The 20,018-nt window shown below is 36.5% G+C and overlaps 1 long non-coding RNA gene across 1 annotated transcript; it reads right to left on the bottom strand.

The window, feature by feature from the left end:
- Nucleotides 1-3,093: 3,093 nt before the first annotated feature.
- LOC116072859 lies at nucleotides 3,094-19,659 on the bottom strand. The gene is made up of 6 exons (XR_004111575.1): nucleotides 19,491-19,659; nucleotides 17,561-17,708; nucleotides 15,833-15,904; nucleotides 13,423-13,512; nucleotides 4,305-4,449; nucleotides 3,094-3,593 (listed from the first exon to the last, which is right to left on the bottom strand). It is a non-coding gene; the product is annotated as an uncharacterized LOC116072859 (long non-coding RNA).
- Between the last annotated feature and the right edge of the window lie 359 nt (nucleotides 19,660-20,018).

The following is a 20,018-nucleotide window of genomic DNA, read 5'->3' as shown; positions in this document are numbered from 1 at the left end:
AAGATGGAGCTGAAGAAAGATAATTCAGTTCTAAATTTGACCTAAGTATAGGGAGCTCCTGTTACTAGTTGAGTACCTTGAAATTAAGTGCATATTGAGATAAATTATTCATAATATCATGAGAAAGAAAGAAAGCACAAAAAACTCCTACAGTTTATTGATTTAATATCATAAGCATGCCTTAGTTACTACTAAGTCTTAGATTTACTAATAATTCATGTTCCATTGACTGCACTTGCTTAAACCCTTTGCATTCTGTGAAACTAAAAGAATCAAATGTTTTAAAGAAAAAAAAAAGTACACCAGAATATTAATGTACCAGAATTTTAACAGTTTTTTAATAATCATTTTCTCTAACCCTTTTCAAAAATTGACAAAGGATTTAATTGTCTATAATTTTCTTCTTTAGTAAGAAAGTAAATATGATTCAAAATAATCTTAAATACTTGAATATACTCTCTTTCAGGAGAATGTTATTTGAGAGCCAGAAATTAGTCAGGAAATACCTGTGAAAAACTCATCTGTGTTCACCATTTTCAAAATATGATGAAATGAATTATTCAGAATGAGGGGGAATAAGGATATGTTGTAACCTTCTACAGGTGTAACCATAACAAAGAAATATGGATTTACAGATTTATGTGTCTTCAAGGACATGGGAAAGTTGGACTATAGAGATAACTAGTAATACTGAGAGCATACAATAGAATCACTGGTGTTACAGTAGTTATAGTTGAAGTAAGTAGATGTTCCTGTGAGCATTGCTGTATTCACCACTAAAATTTTACTAAAGACTAAAGAAATATTGTCATTACTTAGAGAATAAGATAGGACAAAAATAAAATGGGAAAAGCAAAGGAGGAGATGGAAAAAGGAGAAGAGTCAGAACAGAGCAGGGGATTCTGATATCTGCAGCTGGGATCCTGCTGTCTGTTTAAATCATCCCTCCAGTTATTCCTGGTACATTAACATTTATGAAGCATTGACTGACACTGACAAGAAACACCACCAACAACTGTGATGACAAATTCGCATGTTTACATGCAACAACTGTTACTAATTTAAAAAAATTTAACTGGATAAAAATTAAACATTTCATTTTTTTATTGAGAAATACTTGAATTTGTTTTTAAGGTCAAATAAATAATAAGTGTATATGCAATATATTTTATCAACAAAAAATTTAAGTGAATAAGTCATTACAAAAGAGAAGGGATAAAATAGAAATGAAAATCATGTGTCATCTGCAGGTAGCATAAAAAATACTCACATATTATCAATCTTTATCCCTCATATCACTCCAGTTAGATTAAAATGAGGAGGCTTATTTAACCTTTCTAGCAGAGGTTGTGAATACAAATCAGTCAGAAGCTTGTTTAGTTGTTATCCATTCTACAGTAGCCATTCATGCTCACAATAAGCCATTCATTGCAAGAGATAACCAGAGTTCACTTTCATGGAGAATGGTGTAAGGAAGGAGGTAATGATTGTATAGAATTTTCAAAGACACTTAGCTCAGCACCGTATTTTTTTCTGGGTTAATTCTTATCTGTACCTTGACCCACTACTTTCCTCAGTCAGTAAATTTTTAATGACCACCAATACTATTACCATCTCATTTTTTCTGCATCAGACACCAGTAGAGGAGAAATGGAGGTCAATATGAGGTTAAGGAAGTAGACTAAAATAACTGGCTTGTGTTGTGTATTACCCTGGTGCTGTTTGTATTTTGATGCTAATTCTGCTTCCTCAAGACAAGCTGCCCCTCTGCCCCCCACCCCCCACCGTGAGTAGTAGATTACATACTCAGGTGATTTCATATGAACTATCTTCCCATTTTAACTTATCAAATAAAGGCTAAAGCCTTCCAGGTCTCTAGATTGATTGTCCTTCAGTCTCTGCTCCATACTTTTCCACTGCAACTCCTTCCATGGGTATTTTGTTCCCCCTTCTAAGAAGGACTGAAGAATCCACACTTTGGTCTTCCTTCTTGTTGAGCTTCATGTGGTCTATGAATTGTATCTTTGGTATTCTGAGCTTCTGGGCTAATATCCACTAATCAGTGAGTGTATACCATGTGTGTTCTTTTGTAATTGGGTTACCTCACTCAGAATGTAATTCTTCAGATCCATCTATTTGCCTAAGAATTTCATAAATTCATTCTTTTTAACAGCTGAGTGTACTCCATTGTATAAATGTACTACATTTTCTGTATCCACTCTTCTGTTGAGGGACATCTGGGTTGTTTTCAGCTTCTAGAATTATATATAAGGCTTCTATGAACATAGGGGAATACTTCCCATATTCAGTCACCAAACCCAGACACAATTGTTGATGCCAGCAAGTGTTAGCTGACAGGAGCCTGATATAGCTGTCTCCTGAGAGGCTCTGACAGTGCCTGACTAATACAGAAGTAGAAGCTCATAGCCATCCATTGGACTGAGTATAAGGTCCCCAATGAAGGAGCTAGAGAAAGGACCCAAGAAGTGGAAGGGTTTGCAGCCCCTTAGGAGGAACAGCAATATGAACTAACTAGTACCCTCAGAGCTCTCAGGGACTAAACCACCAACCAAAGAGTACATATGTTAGGACACATGGCTCCAGCTGCATATGTAGCAAAGAATGTCCTAGTCAGCCATCAATGTGAAGAGAGACCCTTGGTCCTGTGAAGGTTCTATGCCCCAGTGTATGGAAATGCCAGGGCCAGTAAGCAGGAGAGGGTGGGTTGGTGAGTATGAAAAAGGGGTAGGGAGCAGGTTTTTTTTTTCCAGAGGGGAAACTGAGAAAGGGGATATCGCTTGAAATGTAAATAAAGAAAATATCTAATAAAAAATGTTAAAAAAAAAAGGCTAAAGCCTGTGATTGGGCAGTGAAAGGGAAAGGTAGGGCTGGAAGTTTTAGAGTGGGAAAGAGGAAGGAGGAGGAGACAAGGAGATGGAGGAGACAGAGGAAGAGGAGGTGGAAAAACGATGGGGCAGAACCACATGGCCTGGAGAGGCTGCAAGTATCAAGGGATCTCATAGCTGGGGTTAGAATAGTATAGTGATATATCTGCCCTATCAAGGTATATAGCTTACAAATATTATAATTGAATTCTGTGTTCTTTGCACGGGTTTATTGGGGTTGGAAATCTGAAACAGGGGTCTTTGTTGATATATTTGACTATGTTATTTCGTTCCTATACTTGTCACCCTTCCAATACTTAATGCTTTCCAACTCTCAATAGTAGGTAGAAAAGAAGTAAGATTAGAGGAAAGGAGGGTATAAATCTCTTTTGACTACTTCGTTCTGATTAGGAGCTTCAAGAGCCTTGGGACAAGTCCAATCTTCATTGGCAATGAATCCTATTTCTTCTTCTCAATTCTTTGCTTACTAGGACTTGACAAACAGTGACAACAGGAAGCAGCAGCAGCAACAGGAAGAGCAGCAGGAAGGAGCAGCAGCCACCCCATGTCTTCTTGGGCTCTCTTGTACTTAAACTCTCCAGGTCTGCAGAATTAAACTATTTGCAGCTGTCAAGGATCATGCCCCTGCTAGTGCACAAGGCAAGCCATAGTCACTGCCTGTGAAGCAGCCTACTATGCCACCTGGAACTAAAACAAAAACATTCGTATAATACAACTGGGTTTTTAAAGAAACCAACATTCTCACTGCATTTTCTCTTTTGGTCCAAAATTTGTGTTTTTTCTAACATCGCTAAACTATACACAAAAAGAACTATTATGAAAACTATCAAGTAAGAATTATGTTGCATGAAATATTTAAAAAGAACCACCAAGCTGGGCAGTGGTGGTGCATGCCTTTAATCTCAGCACTTGAGAGGCAGAGGCAGGTAGACTTCTGAGTGAGTTCGAGGACAGCCAGAGCTATACAGAGAAACCCTGTCTTGAAAAACCAAAACCAAAACAAAACAAAACTAAACTAACAAACAAATAAACACCAAAAACAAAAACAAAAAAACAAAAACAAAACAAGAAGTGCCAAGTTCCCACACTCCTGCCAGCAACTCTCCACCCTAGTGCAGCCCCACTGCGTTTGTCTCTTGATAGCCCCTGTAGCCACTGGTCAAAGTATTCCCTGCTCCGGCTTGCTTGTCTGTGATCAGGGGTTACACATTCCAGTAACACAGTAAAACAAAACTCTTGAAGTTTGTAATTAACCAGTCAGACTTATATATTGAGAAATTCTCAATTCACAAGATGCCCACACAATAATTTCTGTGCAAATTGATAATGATACAAGTTGCTCACTTAGATTAGACAAGTTACCCCAATTATTCTATCCCTTTATGATATAATAGTTACCTGTGGCTATTTAAAACCACACTGGATCAGGATCTTCTTCCTGCCATCCTCCATCTTGCTCCTTCTTCTCCTCTTCCATCTTGTCTCCCTCTGTCCCTGCAACTCTTAGCTCCGATGTTCTTTTTCCCTGCCAATCACTGGCCTCCTGTGACAATAATAATTAAATAAATTGGACAGGGAAATTCCTGCTACAAGTCCATATGTATTTGGTAATCTTGGAGAAAATACTCTGCTATCTATCTAAACTTTGTGAGTTCAATGTTTTGTACTTAACCCATGTTCTTAACTTGCATTTATCAAAGTAAATAATCATATTAGACCCTAAACATTTTCTTAGATTCCAAAACAACTCAAGCTTTTCTGCCTTTATAAACTTGCATCTCTTTTGTGAGTATTCTTTTTTAATCTGATAAGAAAAATGGTAAGACTACATCAGATCCTCAGAAGGATAAATATTATCTGAGTAAACAGGAGGTGCAATGTAAGTTAAATTATTATTATGTTCTGCATATATTAATTAATGTTGGAAACTAATATAGTAGCAATTATTTCTTAATCAGCTTTTCCCCCAAATAACAATACAGTTACATTTTAACATTTCAAAACCTCAGGCCTTAGCTGGGCAGAGACTCCACTAGCTTACCTAAGTTAAGCCTCCCACTGAGTCCCATCCAGCCACCTGGCTAGCTAAACCATCTAGGTCTATGATCATTTCTATCTCCTCTCAAGTCTGCTAGTGAAAAGCACCACCTCCTTCCTCTTCACAGAGTTCCTTTACCTCTCTCAGGAAGGACCTCCTTCCTGCCCAGCTACTTTTCCATCAGATTTTTCTTAAAGCCAAACATAGAATGCCTTAGGTAGGTGAAGAAGGACAGTGGCATGGTTTTACATAGCATACCTCAACAGTACAGACAAAGCAGCTTCCAAACCATATAAATGACAAACTGTCGACTTCCTGGACCTTCACCCAAGCTTCCTCTGTATCATTAGGGCATCTAATCTTTAGCCTATAAATCAAAAATATCTGACAGACTTTTCTGTGAAGCAGGAATTTTGAAAGACTCTATTTCTGCAAAACTAGGGAGTCAATTTTTCAGTATCCTCCTTATCTGAAGCAAACTCTATGTGGATGTTCTTCTATATCCATAATATCCTTTGAAGTAGATTGGGGTGCCATATTCTGTAGATCTCTGAAGTATTTGAGGACCATATGTCTACAGTGTATCTAAACAGACAAATGCTGCTTGTTTTTAGCTATGTATTATCTGCTTAACTTTAAAACATATACAGAAGGCTAAATAAAACTTATTTCTGTAATCAACTAAATTAATACCTAAGAAGAGTGTAAGTAGGATTATCTATAGGTAACTAACTACTAACTTGAATTTCTATTTATCCTAAGCAACTTGCAATAGTAGGTTTCATAAGAATAGAACTTTACATTATATTTTCAAATAAGTTACATATTACAATACATTAAGCAAGAGTTGAATAAAATAACCTCAAATTTCTATCAATATACAATAATCCATAACAATATAAAATATTTTAGACTTGTTGCTTTTTTAGTCTAAAAGTAAATACAATAATCTCTCTTTTATTCTCTCATCCTATTTCCACCATATTTTTCCCTTTTGGTAAGCTCGTTGCTCTTGGCTGCTCTTGGCTGAAACCACTGGTACTTTTTGCTGAGGAACCTTGCACTAGAGCCCCGAAGACATTTTCTGCCAGCAAGAGATTATCTTGAATTCTCCCCACCTTTCCCTTGTACTTATTAGCCCAATTACATCCTTTGCAACAGCCTAATTCTTACCTACAACCAGTTCCAATCAGAAAGTTTGTTTATTTCTATGGCAGAGAGTACCATATTCCTCAGAGTTAATTCACAAGCCATTTTGAGTCTGAGGCTTTTAGTTTCTAATTACTTTGTAAATGGACAAATTCTCTGCATTAAATAAGATTAATTAATCATCATGATTAAAGCACTAGCATTTTTATATGAGACCTTGTGTTTCTCCTGGGAACGTTAATGGTGATAATCTTGTAATCAAAGGCCAATTCTCATCTGGTAAGACAGTTGGCTGAAGAGTAACCATTTTTCTTGAAATGGACTGTTTCTCTTTAACTCTGTCTCTCTTTTACCCTGTTGTTCTGCATGGCCTCCTACTCCAGGCTGCCCGACCCATGCAGGGGTTGCAGGGAATTGAAATCTAAAGTGCATGGAGCTAGGCAGGCTTTCTAGCTCAGCCTGTTTTGCTCTTTCAACCTGAGAGAAATTCCCACCATCAGTCACCTGGTCTAAACCCTTTTGCTCTCTACTCTCTGCTCTCTGGCACTACTAACTTCCTAAACACTTCCATCTCTACCTACAACCTTAATGGTTGCACAGTCAACTCTGAAACTCGTTCAATAACAAGAAAGTAGGATGACCCTTATGGCATGCCTATTTCATCCACTTTTTGTTTCTCAGATCCCTCCATATCCACTTGCAAGTTTTCCAATTGTTCAGCCATTCTCTCAACCTTCTTTGAAATAGAATACACCCAAAAGAAGGAGGGGGAGGAGAATAGGGGAAGAGGGCAGGAGGAAGAGCCAGAAAAGGAGAAGAGAATGAAGATTAAGAAGAGGAGGAGAAAGAAAAAGAAGATAGGAGGTGGGGGAGAAAAAAGACAAGGAAAAAGAAGAGGAGTAGGAAGAGGAGGAGAAAGAAGAGGATGAGAAGGAAGAAGAAGAGGAGGAGGAAGAAGAAGAAGAGGAGGAGGAGGAGAAAGAAGAGGAGAAAGGAGAGAAGGAGGAGGAAGAGGAGGAGGGAGAGGAAGAGGAAAAGAAAAAAGAAGATGAGGAAGGGAAGGAGGAAGAGGAGAAATAAGAAGAGGAAGGGGTGGAAAAGAGGAAGAGGAGGAGAAGAAGCAGAGGAAGAGGAGGAAGAAAAAGAAGAGAAGGAGGAGAAAGAAAATGAAGTAGAGAAAGAAAAAGGAGGAGAAAGAAGAGGAGAAGGTGGAAGAAGAAGAGGAGAAAGAGGAAGAAGAAGAAGAGAAGGAGGATAAAGAAAAATTAAGAGGATGAGAAAGTAGAAGAGTAGGAGGAGGAGAAAGAAGAGTAGCAGGAAGAGGTGGAGGAAGAGGAGAAAGAAGAAGAGAAAGAAGGGGAGGAAGAAAGGTAGAAAGAAGAGGAAAAGGATCAGGAGGAGAAAGAAGAGGAGGAGGAGAAAGAGGAGGAGGAAGAGGAGGAGGAAAAGGAGGAGGAGGAGGAGGAGGAAATTGAAAATCTCCCCTTGGTGAAAAGAGGGCAAAATCAATTAACAGCAGTACTAATATACTCCTGAAACAGAATATTCATTTCTTTTTCCCATGCTGCTCCTCTATGTCATTAGAAAACAAGTTTCCCCTTCTTCCTAGCCTTATATTTGGCAACACTTACTGAAGGCTTGTTGTCATCTGTTTGTTAGTTTTTTACACTTTATTGTATTCTTATACCTATCACCCTTCCCACAAATATTCAACCCTAATCCATTCCAAGCCTCCAACACTAGATTAGAAAGAAAGGTTAAATTGAAAAGACAGCATACTTCCTGCTGATTCCTGCCCAATCTTCTATGTCAGAATAACCAGTGTCTTCTTTTCCTCCCTTTGATCACAACCACTTGACAAGCCAAAGAACAGTCACCAGCAATAGCAGAGATAGCAGCAGGATGGGCAGTAGCCAATGAATCTCTATCTTTCAGGGTCCAGCCTAATATCACAGGGTAAACTGAGGCAGCCAGTGAAAGGAGGGGGATGGAGCTTTCTTCTTTACTTTTGGCAACTTCTATCAACACCTTTGTGGCCCAAAGCTGGTAGCTTCTGGCAAGTTAACTCCTGCTGACACCAGCAGGGAATTAAGAAAAAAGGATAGTCATTTCAGTTCTTTTCTCTCTGGCTCAAAGGCTCCTGCCTAGTCAGACAAGAGGCTCAGCATTCATTAATGTTTCATGAGCCAGAGAGAAAAGAAAAGGAAGAAAGAGCAGAAGTCAAGCACACACTCAGAGACCCACACTCACAGGGACATACATACAAACACCCTTTGTCTGGGCTATCTGTCTCATCAATTCCACAAGTGTTCATACTTACATACTTACACATGTACCTACACATGTATGTATGTCCATACATATAGACAGACATATTCATATATACATTTGGTGGATGGGGAAGAGCCCAAAAAGCCATACATTACTTCTTTTCTCTGGTAATTTATACTTTCTTAGATAAAATTTCTGTATAAGATTACCTCACAGAGAAAATATTACACAAAAGGGGAGTTATGGAAGTATGGCAAAAATAAATTCAAAGCAATGTTTCACTCTATAAGTTTATTATAATTTCAAAGCAACAGATTCACATAGACCTTGATTCTTAAACCGGAGTTTAAGAATGTTTTTCTCTGTCTCTAGACTGCTTCTCTTCTTAGTACAGTTTATAGAAGTTCATTGTGCTCCTTATTATGCATCATTCACTTATAATTTTATGAAGAGGGGGCATATTCTATTCTTGATTCATTATTACATCTTTCTGACAAAACAATTAAGACCATCTTAGTGTTGTTCTTAAATATCTTATAAACTTTCTTCTTGAAATTACTTGAATGAAATCAACAATGATATAATTAATTCATCTAGCATGTATTCATTAAAGTTCATTTTCATATTCATCTGCAAGAAATTTTTCCAATAGGGTGGGCTAACATCCAGGAATCATAGGCTGCACAATAGTGACAGGAAATGTGTAAGCATCTAGAAATAATCTTGAGATGAAGGCTTTAGGGCTAAGCCTCTCCAGAGTGCACCCATTTCAATCATGCAAAATGGTAGGCCATCTCCAGAAAACTCCCTTATATGCCATAGATCTTCCTAAATAGCTTCTCTAGGTTCTTCCATTTATATTTCTCCAAAGCCCCAAGAATTAAACTATCTTCATCTGACAAAAATCATAACCCCTTAGAGCACAAGACAATCAAAGTTAATGGCTGTGGAGAATATGAAGCTGCCTCATATCCCACACCTGAGTTTAAAGCAAAACCATATTCATGTAACACACCTGGGTTTAGAAAAAACTCTCACTACAGTGGAGGCAAGCCTTTGTTATTTGATTCACTTAAACTCAAGCAAACTCACATAAACCACTTTATACTGCTTCTAATATAGACCCCCTACTACCCATCTCACAGAAGTCAAGGATTAGCTTCCAGTGTATGCAGAGAAAAAAATGTCCTGATGTTGCATGCTGCATCCATTCAACTTACAGAAAGGCCAAAAAGGAAAACAAGATGAAGTCTTTCATGTTATAGTGACTGACATACAGAGATTATAATCTAAGGAGTCTTTCTAACATTAGCAAATTCTACTTAGGAAAAAGGGAAAGAGTGAGATCTTTGATTTATGCCATAGAAATGCATTTCAGGAAGATTCGTTGTGATATAGAATTAGCTTTCTTAAGGAGGGGAAGAGGGAGAGGGAAAGAGAGAGAGAACATTTAAATTTCTGCCCGTAAGATGTTGGAAATAGAGAGACTTCTAAGAGATTATAAAATTTTGTGACTTTTGAAGTTGTTATTCAAAAGGTATAATCTATATTCAGGTGCAAAATTGAAGAATAGTTTTAAGTAAGTAAATATTAAGTTAAAAAGTGACTGCTTGAAATAACTCAGATATAAATATCAGCATTGATCATAAACTCCAGCTCTACTGGAGCAGACTGATAATATTTCATAATATCACCCCTTACAATTGTCAAGTTGAAACTTTCACACCCCATTTATAATACTTTGGTGAAAGGATATTCTGTCTAAATTTTCTTTGCAAGCAGAAGGCAGAAAAATATGTCTTTTCCATTTAAGTAAAAGGCATCTCTATACAAAGGCCATGGGACAACTCTGAAAAGCCTGAGAGAAAAACAGGCTGCATAGGATGCCCTGATCTTCCAGAAAAGTAGACTCTTGATCAGGGCTTAGGTGCACATAATTTTGAAAAAAGAGATTTACATGAGACATCAAGAGGCAAAAAGGGGAAAGGGAGCATGGAGGAAGTCCACACAAAGTAGATTTCAGTTAATGCTCTATTTCCAGTCTTGTTAGAATACGCAGCACACACCCAGAAAGATCATACCAGCAACAGGTCTCATGTGAGAGGTTTTGTTGGTAGAGGCAGCCTCTGAGGGGGTGAGAGGGAAGGAGAAGAGAAGAAGCAGGGTATGGGTCAGGATACACATCTTTTATCCAGGCTGTGAAACATGTGATGCATGCACCAAGGAATGTGCTGCAGGTTCCATGGCAATGGTAGCAGAAGCAGTGTTTTCACCTAGAGATGACATGTCTCATTGGGTCCAGGAACTGACTATAGAGAGCTTCTGGCTATACACAGATGTACCTAATGCTAACAAGTTTAGTACTTCATGGAGTTCTGGATAATAAATTACACCCTAAAGTGATTCTTTTCACTTCAAAAAATTGATTTCTCTGTTCCAAATTAACATCAGAGAGATTTGAGATATCTGCTGTGATTTTATTTCCTTTTCACTTTCTAGGTGCATTTCTAGAAGGCAAAGACACTTTCTGTAGGGGAGGCCTCATATTACCTTAAGCAATTAGCAGAAAGATGTAGACAACTGAGAAATAAGTGATCAGATGAAGAGAAGTTCAGAGAACCAGGACAGAAATCAATGTGTCTTGTAAGAAGATGAGTGTCAGTGATCCACAGAAGCAAGCAGGACAAAATATTTCATGTATTGAATATGTAGGTGTGTTTTCTGCTTCCAGACAATGTGTTTTAGATTCTGGAGTCGCTGTATATATATTACCTTCCTGTAGAACAGAAAAATGCATGCCTGTGTTTTATACACTATTAGATCTATATCAGGCCTCAAGTTTGGCAGTGCTGCTAACAGTGCCCTGTGATGACTACTTTGGTCTAATTCAAGGAGAACTCTGACCTGGTCAAAGAATGGTTGTTACTCGCTAAACAGAAACTTAAACTCAGCCATTCTTGGGAATCTCCTGATGCTGGTTTCTGTTTATCAGGAAAACAACTACTTCCATTATCTACTTCCTATGCCAATAGACATCAAGTTCTGAGAACAGAATAGTCTGCATTAGCTCAAAGATCCCTACTCTGCTATCACACAAAATCCACATTCTTTCCCACCTAACTGCTGCTATCTATTCCTGTAAAAGAGCCCTGCACTTTGTCCTCAGTAAACTGTTTTTCTACCCACAGAGTGGTCTAGTTTGCTGGTTCACTGTACTTTTCTTATATAGACCACAGGTAGACTAAATTCAGCTATATTTTGAAACCAAGGTAGTCTATCCCAGTGAAGGACTCAATGATTTCATATATCTATCTGTCTGTCTTTCTGTCTGTCTGTCCATCTATCTGTAGCTGTCTTCAGGCTCAATAGAATTGGGAATCAGATCCCATGACAGATGGTTTTGACCACCATGTGGTTGCTGGAAACTGATCTCAATCAGTGCTATTAACTGCTGAACCACCTCCCTAGCCTAGGACACAATGATTTAAACTTAAGTGTACACATTAAGACTCTCATGCCACAATAATCCAAGAATGGTGGCCCTTTGTACAATATGACATTGTCCTTAATGGCAGCTTAAACACCGTCAGGCAGAGGTAGTTCTCAAAAGAGAACATGAATGTTGGGTATTTAGTGTCAGTTAACTGCAGACATAATAATGTACAAAATATAAACAGAAGAAAGAAACTGAATCTTTACAATATTCGAGAATGAGGAACAGAATTAAAAATTATATTTTATATAAATACATACATGTAGATATGCTCTGAAGATATTAACATTTTCTAATTTTTCCATTAATTAGTCTGCAATGTTCTATCTTCTGGCACATGCATGTTAAATAATTATGTATTCTGCTTGCATGCTTAAGTATCAAGACAGATTTTCTTAAAAGTTCATCTTTGGCTCGTTCTCCCCACAGAAAGCAAAGGTTTAAATGGCTTTTGTTCAAAGAAAATAGTTTCATTGGAGTTGTTTCCACCTCAATGAAAATAAACTGATGTCTTTCAAAGGGATATAATAGGTGTCTTATAATTGAAAGAGTCATCACATTTTTCCTGTGATGGCATAAATCACTCCTATAAAGTTTTAATATTTATAAAATTTAGAGCTGACTACACTTTGAAAGTAAAACTGTAGATTCAGTACTATTGTAAGCAAAAATCATTACCTAATCCAGACGATGATTGACAGTACAAACTGTCACATATAAACCAAACGAATTTCAAAATAGGAGTAAGAACAGCAATGCATGTTTCAAAATGAATAAAGTTTTCACTTATAACACTCTTCCCTGTGGCACTTCAAAACAGGAAAAGAAACACCTGTATTCCAAATAACAAATGTATTAGTCAGGGTTCTCTAGAGTCACAGAACTTATGGGTAGTCTCTGTATAGTAAGGGAATTTATTGATGACTTACAGTCTGTAGTCCAACTCCCCAACAATGGACAGCAGCAGCTGTGAATGCAAGTCCAAGGATCTAGCAGTTTCTCAGTCCCACAAGGCAAGCAGGCGAAGAAGAGTGAATCTTCTTTCTTCCAATGTCCTTATGTAGGTCTCCAGCAGAAGGTGTGGCCCAGATTAAAGGTGTGCACCACCACCACACCTGGATCTGTGACTTGATTTATCTCCTGAGATTCATAACCACTATTCCTCAAAATCCCCATGCCAAGATCCAGGTCAGAAACTTGTATCTCCCAGCCTCAACATCAGGATCACAGGTGAACATTCTAATTCTGGATTGTAGTTCACTCCTAATACAGTCAAGTTGACAATCAGGAATAGTCACTAGAACAAATTTCACACAAGGCTACCACTCATTCTATTTAAATATTATAAGCTAATTAATTAATGGCAGACCTCTACTTCAATATCAATTAAAGAATACTGTATCATTTTATGTGTGTAGCCATGTCAGCTCATGGTATTTTACATTTCAGAAATATAGTAGCTAAGCATCATTATGGCTATGCTGTATGTTATATATCATATGGAATAATTTCACTCTATGTTGGCTTACAAAATGCAATAGTAGATATTTCATATTAAAGACAACCTCAGAATAATAAAGATGTTGTATTCAGTTCAACAGAATTTCAATGAAGGTAATGCTTCCATGATGATAACATCTTAAATGTATGTATTTCTGTGGAAAAAAATCCCATTGTCAGCCAATATTCATTATTTAATGTAAACTGTTTACTTAGTACCATTTATATTTACAAGACTACTGAGATCTCTCAGCCATTGGACTACCGACCAGACAGCATACACCAGCTGATATGAGGCCCCCAACACATATACAGCAGAGGACTGTATTCAGCCTAGGCTCAGTCAGAGAAGATGCACCTAACCCTCAAGAATCTGGAGGCCCCAGGGAGTGGGGAGGTCTGATGGGGTGGGAGTGGGGGAGGGTAGATACATCTTCATGGAGATGAGGCTTGGGAGGGAGGAGGAGGTATGGGATGTGCAACAGTCAGCGGGTAGACCAGAAGGGGCATAAAAGCTGGAGTGTAAAAAAAGATTAAATAAAATTTAAAAAATAAAAATGAGAATGGAGAGAATGCTCTGATGAGATGGGGAGGTGCTGGATGAGGAAGGATGAAAGAGACAAATCACTATAGACATAGATGAAGTGAATTCTAAGAGGTGGCTATGCTTGTCATGTTTAAATAACAGATAGCATCCAGAGTGGTTGATGTAGAGCATGAGCAAAGATAAGTGAATAAGATCAAAGGAGATAATGACTTTTCAATTACTGTAGATGAGACAAAAAATTATTTGATGATATTTCAACAGATGATGATATGATCTTCCTTATGTTGTTAAAGTACCATTATGTGGGCCTTATAAAACAAAAATACATCATGAAGGATATGGTGAAATCAGGAAGGTCATTTCATGAAGCAGTTGAGGTAACTAAGGCAAGGGTTATGGTCACTTATACCATGATGATAAAAGCAGGAATAATGAGAAGTAGTTAATGGCAATAAAGATTTGATTATAGTAACATGATTCACATGTATAAAATGATCCTAACCAAGCTCATCATTTTATACAATGAGGATATATCAATAATATTATCATTTGTAAAATAAAATTAAAGAAAGTAAATTGAACATTGAATATTAAAAAAATGAATTGGAAAAGAGATGCCTTAATGTCCTGCACCTATACCATGGTTACTCTCATTGACATCTCAGATTTGGATTACACATGAGCACTAGTGATAGCGAACCAGTATTGCTTTCTCAGTAACTATAGCCCACACTCTCTTCAGACCCCCGAACCTCTCTCATAACCCTTTCTTCTCGTTGGTGTTCTAAGATTCCTTCAGTGGACTGCAATCTCTCTGCTCACTGTGCTCCATATGTTCTTCTTGACTGGACAGTTTCTCAGACTTTCCTTGGTTCTACTTATCTTGCTAGTTACTTATTTCTTAGGATACATTTCCTTTGTACTTTGTCTGGTGCCATTTTTATGACTGACCAACTAAGTACAAAGAAGAACAAAGAAGTTGACCACAAGAATCACAGAATTTAATTACATCATATTAATACCATGGAGTCTAAGCATGATTTTACTGAGTTGAAATTGCATAGAATGCAAATTTGAGATTGTCAGATTTCTCTGATGTGAAGACTAAGGTCTACAAATATAAAGTTCCATCAGTCAGGAAAAAAAGAATAACTTAAAATCAGGAAGACAAATCATTTAAATAATCTCTGCATGAGTAGTGCATTGCTAACTATTAATTCATTGACTTATTCATATCAAAATGTGAATATTTATTTTATACTTTTAATTAAGTTTAATCCAACATTATTTGTTATATCATTCAACCTGTTCCTGTTTTGGTCACTGTGGTTTCATTAACCTGAATCCTATGTCCCATGGACATATCAACCATTATTAACACTTTTTGTTCTTTCATGCTTCCTTACTTCCTGATCCTATAAAGTAGTAAAAGTTATTTTCATGTCTTGTGACCTATGGGTTCTGACAGGCTTTTTATCTTGTTATTTTGCTGTTATATAACTTTGCTATTCTAAACATACATTCTCGTTGAAAGTTTTCTTCTTTATTTGTTGTAGCATTTTCTGGGTAAATCAAGAACTAAGGGAAGCAGTAATTGAATATATCTGAGTACTGTGGATTTAAGCAGAGATTTTATGAGCATTATATAAGCGGACCATGAAATTAGCTATTACTCCACCACAGCAAAATATATAAACTGGAAATCTTGCAATTAAGCATTTATCTTTGAATTAGTTATTCTCTCTATAAAAGTAACTCATTGAATGTTCTGCAAGTCATAGCAGCCACAGCTGAGCCATCACTCCTTATGTGCTGGAGCAAATTCTTTGTATTTATTTCTTTACCTTTGAAATCAATACAAAGAAAAATTTTGTAGCACCTAAAGAACCTGTCCTGGGAAATTGGAAACAGCTTAATCTTTCGCTCACCTCTGCTACCAAATGCTTATTCAAAACTGTTCTTCAATTCATCCAAGGCACACATAGCTCTTCCTGAGTTTCCTGGAAGCAGTAATAACATTGTCTTATTTTCTTTGACAACCTTCTATTTGCTAGCTGTTTATTGAACATTTTATGCATATTATATAATTTGATAGTATAAAATAAATATATTTCTGAAACTTAGCTTAGATAAGATTCTAGAAACTGGAATATGGTTATCTATATATTTGATAGGGTCATAGGTTTTAACAAGGAAAAGAACTTAATTGTGCCATATTAAAAGATTACCATTCATTTTGTAGGAGTTGCTCTTCTAATTTCATAGATGAGTGCATGGAATGGTGTATTATTTCTAAAAATATATCTATTCCATGCCTTTTTTTGTGAAAATAATGAAAGTCAAGTTTTCTTAGACTGAGACTTCTTCAGCAACAGAGTAAGTGGCACCGAGAGTCAAGTCACAGCGTAAATATAATCTTGAAACTACTCCAAGGATGAAAACGAATTATCTGAATTCACTCAGTTAACCTTACCCTTGGTTTCTCATCTGAAAAATGAAGATAAGTTTAATGCTAGGCATGTGTAGATAAAATGTCAGTGAGATAACTTGGTCTACACTCTAAGGCTCTTCTTGCTTTTTCTTGAATCAGATAAACAACTAAAGAACCCCATTAACAAAACACATAAAAATTACCAGATGAATTTTAATTCAGTTATTTATTAACTATGTGTATTTATGTGTTCTTATTCAGTTATCCCACAAACTAGTCTAAGTCATAAAAGATTGCTAGTTTTTAACTTGTACTTCAATTCCATGTGATAGTCTTCCTCAGAGTTCAGGGTTAATCCTCCCATATGTGACTCTATCCAAGAGTTCCTCTCTCCTTATCAGAACTCCTACAACCTACTTCATGCCTCAGCTCATTGGTTAATTGGCTTTTTTATTGATAAGTTGTACTTCCATACAGTACACAAGAGATTGTCTCTACATTTCCCCTTTTTAGTCTAATAAAATTATCTTTCTCTTTCAATAATAAACTTTCATAAGCAGCTGAAGGGGTTTGCATCCTCACAGGAAGAACAACAATATCAATCAACCAGATGCCTCAGAGCTCCCAGGGACTAAGCCACTATCCAAAGAGTACACATGGAATAACTCATGGCTCTAGCTGCATATGTAGCAGAGGATGGCCTTGTTGGGAATCAGTGGGAGAAGAGGCCCTTAGCATAAAGGCTCAATGCTCCAGTATAGTGTAATGCTAGGTGCGAAGGTAGCAGTGGTTGGGTACGTGTAGTAGCACCCTCATAGAAGCAGCATGGGGATAGGATAGGGAGGTTCCACTGGAGGGGGGGTACCAGAGAAGGGGATAACATTTGAAATGTAAATAAAGAAAATATCCAATAAAAAAGAAAGGAAAAAAGAAATTATAAACACTAATAACAATAAAAATTATCAGGTAAGATTACATTCATAATATCCAGTCCATATGTATTTGGAAATCTTGAAGAAATTATTTTACTATCTGTCCTATTTTCATGAGTTCAGAGTTCTGTACCTAAATCAATTTCTATTACAACTTGCATTATTAAACTAAAAACATCTTCTTAAACCTTATAAGGTTTTCCTCAATCTGAAATAACTGAAGCCTAATTGTGAGCTTCCACTAACTATCTGGTCTTCAAGCCCATTAGAGATTGAGAACTAATAAATTTTACCTGAGTATCCAGGAGGTATAGGCAAGGGGCTTACAAAACCATAAAAATGACAAAGAAATCTGTTCAGCTGAGAAAGGCTTCCAAAATTTCTCTGAGCTGTTGGAGCATCATCTTTGGCCTTCTAGCCCAGAATATATGTCAGACTTTTCTGAGAAGCAGGAAATATAAAGGACTGATTACCATGTCTTGCTAAAGTTCAGCAGTAGACTATGTTTGTACATTTCATTTGTACAGTTTGAATAACATAATGTCAACAGTTGAGGCATGGACAGTTTCTTCCTCAGTGACTAGCTTGCCACATTTGAAGCAAACTCTATATGGAGGCTCATTATCTTCTTTGAAGTAGAATGGGATTGCTGTCTAATTGTCATAAATGCCTTTTTAAATAAAATATCCTAAAATGCCATTTTATATGGATCTCTGAGGTTTTTGAAGATCATCTATCTATTTATAGTATATCTGAATAGGCAATCAATGATTTTTCTAGCTATTATCTATGTTCAACATTGAAAACATACTTTTGTAGTAACTACACTAGTATCTAAAGTGACTATAAGTTTAATTGACTATCAATTTGTATTTCTTAATTATTCTAAACAGTTTGTGATAACAGCAATCAAAAGGAGTAGAACTTAACATATTTTTAAGAATCACATAGGCACACTACCTTAAAAGATTTTGATACACAGTATGTTGTAACAAAATATAACCTTAATTTTATATCAATATACAAATATCTGTATGAATGTATGATTTTTGGCTAGTAGTCACTTTATAGTTTAAAAGTAGATTTAATAATCTTCCTTTCATTCCTATTTTCCTATATTATTCCTATATCTTCTTTTACTTTTTATACCTTCTCCCCCTTTTCTCCCCTAATGCTAGATAGAAGAAAAAAGGATAGAGAAAAAGAGAAAATGAAAAAAATTCTGAATCTAACCTCTCTCATTTTGTTTCCCCTCTGTCCAAGACAATAACAACTTGTAACCACCCATCTTAAAGGATGACAAATATCTATCATTCATTGAACAACCAAAACCATCCAATTTACTTCTTAGAGATGGAACAACACAATCTTAAAACTGCTTCCTGCTGATTTGAGGTATTGTTTCTCTTTTGAGCTCACCCCTTCGGGATACTGGTAAGTCTTAAGAAAGCTAACTGAAGCATTTGATGTTGAGGCAAAGTTCAGGACTCGCTAAGAAAGTTCAGAGCTTGACTGCTGGACAATGTAGAGAGCTGTTTTGAAATTGTTCCAAATACAGATTTTTGAGGAAACAACATTGAGTCAGTCTGTGGTAGGATAAAGCAGAATGCTGGACTAAATATGTCACAGCATCTCAGCATGCTTGAGGATGGAATTTGACAGGGCTGCATTGACATCATTGCTGTTGTAAGCATATAACTCTCAAAGATAAAGACAGTTCTGAAATGAAAAATGTATGGCATGTCTAAGGTGCACAATTCAATTAAGGATAATTTTCTGTTGTCTGATTGAACAATTAAAGCATCTATCCTTCTTTATAAGTTAGTGAGGATTGTATAAGCAATTTATAATGTAAGTTTCTCTCTATATCATTTGAAAGGGTATCTCCAGCCAAGACTTTAACTAAGCATAGCCATTAAACCTTCTTGGTTACAAAATCCTCCTGGTTTCTCTCATGTCTATAGTCAGGATCTTCAGGAGTCTCCACCTGTCAAATATGATTTTTATTAATTTTGCAAGATTACATATTTTTCTTCTCCTGTTGAAATAAAACATATTTGCTTCTCCAATGTAAAACATCTCCTGCCTTCCATACTGAGGTTATCACATTATATGGATCTAATTCAGCAGTACTTTCTAAAACCCAGTGCTTTTCAGCAGTTATGACACATGTATTATTGACATTTAAAAATTTTAAAATCAATAAAATATTATTTAAACTACCTTTGGGAGAGTCCATATATCCCTTTTGTTCTATGAGCATTTCCTTTAGAGTCTTGTATGATTGTTCTAGAATGCTACACCTATAGAATTGTAAGATTTGTTTGTTTGATATTACAGTCTCTAAACAATTGTTGTATTCTAATGGATACATATGTTGAAGCATTATCATCTTCAATCTGTAAAGCCATTTCTAAGAAAACAATCATCTCTAATATATGTGCCATCTCAGAAGCATTCTTTTCAGAACTTAAGGCAGAAGACCCTTGGAATTCTGAAAATGCATCAATAGTATGATACGTCAACACATGTACATATTTTAATTATTCAAATTCTATAAAATGAAACATGTAGTCTGGTGTATGACATTGAGAATTTTTAACTCTGAATAACGCATCTCTATGGGCTGCCATTCGAATTCCCCAAGCCTCTGTAGATTTTTCTCACCTGGAATCACCTTTTCTGCTGTTGTGGAAAGTTCCAGATTGGATTCTTTTGAAGATTCTTTACTCTGATTTAGAACATCCCCTA

The sequence above is a fragment of the Mastomys coucha genome, unplaced genomic scaffold (genome assembly GCF_008632895.1).
Source record: "Mastomys coucha isolate ucsf_1 unplaced genomic scaffold, UCSF_Mcou_1 pScaffold23, whole genome shotgun sequence".
Taxonomy (NCBI): domain Eukaryota; kingdom Metazoa; phylum Chordata; class Mammalia; order Rodentia; family Muridae; genus Mastomys; species Mastomys coucha.
The sequence above is the reverse complement of the archived record's forward strand: the minus strand, read 5'-3'. Positions and strand labels throughout refer to the sequence as shown.